General features: G+C 44.9%; 1 non-coding gene across 1 annotated transcript; it reads right to left on the bottom strand.

Moving 5' to 3' along the window:
* Positions 1–538: 538 nt before the first annotated feature.
* Positions 539–645, bottom strand: LOC120279799. Its single transcript, XR_005542100.1, has one exon. It is a non-coding gene; the product is annotated as a small nucleolar RNA R71 (small nucleolar RNA).
* Between the last annotated feature and the right edge of the window lie 6620 nt (positions 646–7265).

Raw genomic sequence — 7265 nt, 5'->3', positions numbered from 1 at the left:
CCAGGTTATGACCCGAGAGAATCCATCAATATTGATTGAAGGAGACCCTAAGCTTGAACGTACACTTAGAATAAAAAGGGAAAGAACCCGTGCAAGAACAAAGATAATTCAGCTGATTTGGAATGAGAGGAATCGAAAAACATGGCAGTAACGTAATGAGAAACAAATGAACACTATCCGACTATGCCGCATCTTTCAAGATTGGGAACACAATCGAGTATTGTGCATCCCCCGATTACAGCTCAGAACTTTGAGCTAAAGCCGACATTCATCCATATGCTGCAGCAGTCCGCACAATTCAACGGTTTGGCTGATAAAGATCCAAATAGTCATATAGAGAGCTTTCTCGAGGTGTACGACATACTGAAGATAAATGGGGTTACGGATGATGCCATCATATTGAGAGCCTTCCCATTTTCCTTGGAGGGGAGAGCGAAGCAGTGGCTACACTCATTACCTAGAGCATAAATCACTACATGGGAGGAGATGGTAGAAGCTTTTCTAGCCCGCTACTTTTCCTCCCCGGAAAAATCGCAGAAAGCTTAGGAATGAGATCTCGTCCTTTGTTCAGTTGGAATTGGAGTCTCTATTCGAGACATGGGAAAGGTTCAAAGAGCTCCTGAGAAAGTGTCCGCAATACGGATTTCCAGAGTGGATGATTGTTCAAACCTTCTACAATGGTTTGAACCCGAGTACAAGGCAACTCTTGGATGCGGCAGCAGGAGGTACCTTAGGTAGCAAAACTCCCGATGAGGCTCGTCAATTAATTGAGGAAATGGGGTTAAATAGTTACCAATGGAATGCTAGGGAGAAGAAAAAGGTGGTCGGTCTCCATGAAATTGATGCGGTAACCTCATTGGCGGCGCAAGTAAAGAGTCTGAGTAAAAAGCTATATCTCATAGCTTCGAATAGAGTTGCGGCCATGACCAACTGCACCGGTTGTTGTGGAGGACATGCTCCCTCTGATTGCCCGATCTCTATTGGTGATGTTTCTTCAGTGGAAAATGTTGACTTTGTAGGTAATGGCATGAGACCTCAAGGGAACCCATATAGAAATACTTACAATTCAGGTTGGAAGAATCATCCCAACTTTTCATGGAGTAATCAAGGACCACAAAAGGCCATGGGGCCACTAGGTTTCTAACAACAACAATAAGCCCCTCAAGTGGAAAACAGAATTTCAGGCTTGGAAACCCGAATGACGGATTTAGAGAAGTACTTGGCTAGATTTGTTCAATCTGCAAATACATGGTTTCAATCAGTCGAGGCTACACTTCGCAACCACACCGCCTCTTTGCACAACCTTGAAAATCAAGTTGGGCAAATTGCGAAGTCTCTCTCCGAAAGGCCACATGGAAGTTTACCAAGCAATACGGAAACCACCCCTAAAGAACATGTGAAGACCATCACTTTGAGAAGTGGTCGTGAGGTTGAAGGGAGGCTTCCGAGTGAGAATCCAAAAGAACATGCACCGGAGGTTATAGAGGTTGAGGAGGGAGCAAAGAAAGAGAAAGAGGGGGCATCCCCACCTTTTAAGCCAAGAATCCCTTATCCCTCTAGATTGAAGAATGACCAAGGGGATGAACAGTATAAGAAGTTCCTGAGTTTATTCAAGCAACTCCACATCAACATTCCTTTTGTAGAGGTATTAGCTCAAATGCCTAAGTATGCGAAGTTCCTGAAAGACTTGATAACTTACAAGAGGAAGTTGAAGGAGAGTGCTTCAGTGGTGCTAAATGCTTCATGCTCGGCGGTGCTTCAAAAGAACATGCCGAACAAGAAGAAAGACCCGGGAAGCTTCATCATTCCGTGTAACATCGGCAACTTAGGTGAGGAAATGGCATTGGCGAATTCAAGGGCAATTATCAATGTCATGCCATACACTTTCTTCCAAAAGCTAGGCTTGGGAGAGCCTAGGCCTACTCGAATGACTTTACAATTGGCGGATCGAACGGTGCGACATCCGAGAGGCATCATCGAAGACGTGCTTGTCAAGGTGGACAAGTACATTTTCCCCATTGACTTCGTAGTGCTAGATGTCGATGAGGATGCGGATGTACCCTTGGTACTTAGGAGACCGTTCTTGCGGACTTCCAAAGCATTGATTGACATGGACGGTGGAGAGCTCACATTGAGAGTTGGAGATGACAAACTCACTTACCGCCTTGCTGAAGCCATGCGACATTCTCTTGATTTCGATGGCACTTTGTATTTTCTAGACACTACTGATGAGCTTGTTGATGAATACATGCAGGAAATGTTCAACCCAGATCCATATGAAGGTTTGTTCAACCAAGAGGAGAGAAATGAAGAAGTCATGATGCTTGGTTCGACTGAAGAAGTAACATCTACCCCGGGAATATTGAAGAAGGTGCTTCGGAAAATGAAGAGGTCTAGGAGACGCCATCGGAAACACTCCAAGACTGATGGAGACGTACATGAACCAAGAAAGTTGGATGAACCATTGTTAGGTGGTCTGAAGCCTGATAGAACACCCTCTACCCTCAAGAGACTTTGCTCATCATGCTTTCAAGTTATGGGTAAGAGGGCAACCTTCATTCATGAACCCCCGTGAGGTAAGCAAGGTATGTCAAGCTTAGTGACGTTAAACAAGCACTTCTTGGGAGGCAACCCAAGTGTTTACTGTTTTCTTATCTTTTAGTTTGTTTGCATGAATAAATTGTTAAGTGTTGGTGTCTTAATTTTTTGATGCTTGTGCTGTGATTTTGTTGTGGGTTTTTAAAATTCATCGTGTGTTTTATGAGGAATTGGCGAAGTTTGGTCGTTTGGGTTCTATTTCATGTTTTTCACTGGTAAAATTTGCATAATAGGGCAGGCTCTGAGTGTGTAGACATGTTCAGAGAATTTCTGCAGAGCCTGCAGATTTTTTCTAAGTCATCAGAGAAAACATAGTACGAGCCCATCCAGAGAAGGCACAAGGGCGTGCAACTGCCCCTGTGAATGACCATGCGAATGTCGCACGCCCGTGGGTAATTTCCGCACGGGCGTGTGAATTCCTACACAGTTGGGCAGATTTTCCCGAGAGCACACAGGGGCGTGGACTCGCCCCTGTGGGCAACCTTGTGAACCACGCACGGGCGTGGGTAATTTCCGCATGCCCGTGTGAGGCTCTGCAGAGGAGTTCTCTTCATCCCGAGAAGACACAGGGGCGTGCGGCTGCCCCAGTGAGTTTGGCATGTGAATGTCCACGCCCGTAGGGAATTTCCACACGGGCGTGTGGAACACTTACTATTTTTCTCGGATGTCCAGGGAAACCACAGGAGCGTGCAGCTGCCCCTGTACGTCGGAAGCACGGGCGTGGGTCTTTTCCTCACGCCCGTGGGAACTTGTTCAGAGTCAATGAAAGCTTTTCTTGAGAGCGCCCAGGAGCGTGAATTTGCCTCTATGAAGCTCTCCTATAGGACGCACGGGCGTGGATAATTAACACACGCCCATGTGGTTGCACAGAATGCCAAGGGTCGTTAGTTTTCTGTAAAAGAAGAACAGTTTCTCTCCCCCTTCACAACTTTTATTCGTCTGAAAACACTTTCACATCACTCTCCGATTCCATAGCGCCAATTTGGGAGAATTTTAGCCAGGTTTTCCGGGCCGATTCTTGACTTTTTCTTCCCATCTCGTCGGTAAGCCCTATTTCTCATGATTTTTGCCAATTCAATGTTTCCATCGATTAATATGGTTGTAAATGGTTCGCTTTCTTCAATTAGAACAATGATTTATGTCTAGAACGAAGTTAGAAGCATTTTTTTGAGTTGTATTTTTGGATTTTTTTGAAGCGTGGTCGCGTGGTTCTCACGCCCCGTGGATCTCAAGACGGGCGCAGTGGAAATTCCACACCCGACGCGTGGATTTCGCAAAGCATTGGTTTATCAACTTGTTTGATCAATTTCGTTTAAAATCTTGCAGATTATGGCACCCTAGGTCAAAGAAGCAAGTCGATAAGAGACCACGTGAGTCATCTCCTAGTCCCGAGGGCATGGGGTTTGCAATCCCGAGCATAGGGTTCGCATGAGCTTGTCGAGGCTCGCTTTTGGGGGCACTCGATTCTTAGACATGACTATATTGCGAGATCTCACAGATGGAGATGAGTTTGCTCGATGAGATCGAGGATCTCATTTCGTAAGGTGGTTAGCAGTAGCTGTCGACTGATTAGAGAGCCAGCCATCCAAGAATTTGCACTGAGGTGCTATCATCATTTGAGTTTGATAGATCGTATGCGAGCTTCGGCATGCTGTGGACACCATTCGGCCTCGTAGTATTTGGACACCACCATAGCTTGAGCATTACACAGTTTTTACTAGTACTTGGCTTGTACGAGGAGGCATTCACAGATACAGAGTAGTATGCACAGTTACCGACTGATTACCCCGAAACCTTGACCCTGCAGAGAGCTTACAGAGTGTTATATGGTCAAGGTCAGTACGAGCCAGGGGTGTCCAAGGCCACGTGCCTTTCCCGACCGCATACATGATACTTGCATGCCATTATGAGTAGGTCTGTGAATGGTCGTGGTGATAGCACTCGGTGTCCCCGAGCCTTCAGGAGCTACTCATACTTTGTACTCGATGGTACAACGCTGCATCGATTCACTTAGGGCACATCCTGGCATAGTACATCAGACATCAGGGACACTATACTAGACCAGGAGCGATCTTCTCGGGCCCCTACATTACGAGATTAGTGATGGGCATGGGTCTCTTTGGATTCGATTTCAGGGGGCCAAGAAGACGAGTGTACCCGCCTCCCTTGAGTCTAGAGACGATGCGGTTGATGGGCATGGTCCGCCGGGTTCGGACATGGGTTTTTTTGCTTTAGTACTACCATCCAGAGATAGCCGAGGATGAGGGTGATGAAGCCGAGCATCTCACCCTCACTCCCGAGCCCTCACCAAGAACGATGGAGATCGAGGCACCTCCAAAGGGCGCAGGAGCCACCCCCCCCAAAGGCGTATAGCTTTTCACCATCTCGAGCCAATGATCGCTTTGAGAGGCTCGAGAATGCTATAGGGGTGGTCCGAGCTGAGGTTGTCGAGATTAGGGCTACGCAGTCTACTCAATACACATAGTTCATGGCGCTGCTTCGACATGTTACAAAGAGATTTTTAGAGCGAGACGTCGCCTCATCATTTGTATTGCGGCCGAGGACTCCTCATGCTCCCCCGCCTCCTCCAAAGACCTTCATCCCCTACCCCGCACCCCAGAGACCCACTATGTGCTTCACCAAGAAGCAGCTAGCAAAGACTCGGCGCTCGAGCGACACTCGACATTTGACTCTTTCTTTCTTTTTACTTTCTTTGCATTTTTATTTTTAGACTTGGTTACTCGTAAAGGATTCTTCTTCTCGAGTTTATTTTCATTTTTTTGCATCATCGAGTTGTATTCATTGCTTCATCTTTTTATATACACTTGAGTTATTTTTGTCTTTATTGAGCTTCACCGAACCCCCTCATGTATGCGCAGTGCATGGTCTTGTCTTCCCGGGAATTGAGACTTAGTCATGGGCACGGCCAAGGTGCTCGAGGCACTTGGCCGTAGTGAGCCTCTCAACCCGCTTCGGTACACTACTCCCATGGAATTAGCTCCATCAAACGCGACACTAGGAGTTAGGGGAGTATTGTTTTTGATTGATTCTCCCACATTTGCTTTTTGAATGATATATATATTTTTGAGTGATCTTGCATGTGTACATTGAGGACAATGTACAACTTAAGTGTGGGGAGGAGTTTCATAGTGCACACATTTTTTCTATTGTTCTTGATTGTTATATGCTCACATAGCCAATGGCTGCTCACCTTAGTTTGCAAGGATTGTATTCTTGAGTTTAGGAGAATTTCTATCATTGAATGTTTTCATGCTCTAGTTCTTGCTTGAATTTTTAGGAATTTTTGCCCGATTTACACTTAGTGCACTACTCACTCTTTGAACTCTATTGGAAACTCATGTTCGTTGTTAAATGGACTAGTTAGGTTTATTTTCATGTGCTAAATTAAAAAAAATGATGAAAATGAAAAGAAGGAACAAAATAGTTTTATTGTTTATTTGTGTTGTTGGGTGGAAAGAGCTACCACCTATGAAGTATGAAGCTATTCTCATAAGTCAGATACTAGTTATGCCCTAATGAGAGAAAGAGCTATCTCATAGGATGAGTGAAAGCTACCACTCGGGTAGAAAGAGCAACCACCTTGAAAGTGTGAAAAGCCACCTTAGAGGATGTGTGAAGCTACTACCATTTTTGAAATTGTTGTCACTTGTGTAGTTAAATAAGTCCCTTATACTTAGAGCTTTGAGGAGTATACCTTGGGTTGACTTGAGTGAGTCCACACACTTTCATGATTTTCGGGTTTGTTGTCCTTTTTATTCAAGTTTTTTTATCTAGAGTTTTCGATTTTTTTCACATTTAGTGTTGAAATTTCCCTCACTTGTAGAATGCCTCTTTGTATACTTTGGTGAACCTAAGGCCAAGCACTTTCAATATTTTCTTCATTAATACACAAAATGTTTTTATGTTTGCTTGATTGCAAGCAAAAGCTTAAGTGTGGGGCAGCTTGATAAGTGGTTGTGCGATACGAATGTGAAGCTGCTCATTCCTTATGTTAAGCATTACTTTTTCTCGGTTTTTTTACAGTAATATGTGTATTTTTAAGTTACTTTTATGCAGGTAGGGTTGTGAGGCCGAGTATGTAGGAAATAGGTAGTATTTTTATTCCCTACTCCCTGTGGATTCGATACCCGCTCACCAGGTATTATTACTTCGACGAACCCGTGCACTTGCGGGATATACGCAAGGGGACCTTGTCAACTCCACATCAATATTCCTTTTGTTGTGCCATTGGTCCAAATGCCTAAGTATGCCAAATTCTTAAAGGACTTGTTTACCAACAAGAGGAAGTTGGAGGAGAATGCTTCAGTGATCTTAGATGTGTCTTGTCTTGCCGAACATGCCGAACAAGAAGAAAGACCCAGGAAGCTTCATCATTCCGTGTAATATCGGTAATCTAGGTGAAGAAATGGCATTGTCGGATTTAGGGGCTAGCATCAATGTCATGCCATCCATCTTCTTGCAAAAGCTAGGCTTAGGCGAGCCTAGACCTACTCGGATAACTTTGTAACTAGCAGACCAAACGGTGAGACATCTGAGAGGCATCATCGAGGACTTGCTTGTCAAGGTGGACAAGTACATTTTTCTGGTTAACTTCGTAGTGCTAGACGTCGATGAGGATGCAGATGTACCGTTGATACTTGGGAGGC

This window comes from Dioscorea cayenensis, chromosome 16 (assembly GCF_009730915.1).
Source record: "Dioscorea cayenensis subsp. rotundata cultivar TDr96_F1 chromosome 16, TDr96_F1_v2_PseudoChromosome.rev07_lg8_w22 25.fasta, whole genome shotgun sequence".
In the NCBI taxonomy this organism is placed as follows: Eukaryota; Viridiplantae; Streptophyta; class Magnoliopsida; order Dioscoreales; family Dioscoreaceae; genus Dioscorea; species Dioscorea cayenensis.
This window is presented reverse-complemented; position numbering and strand designations above follow the sequence as displayed.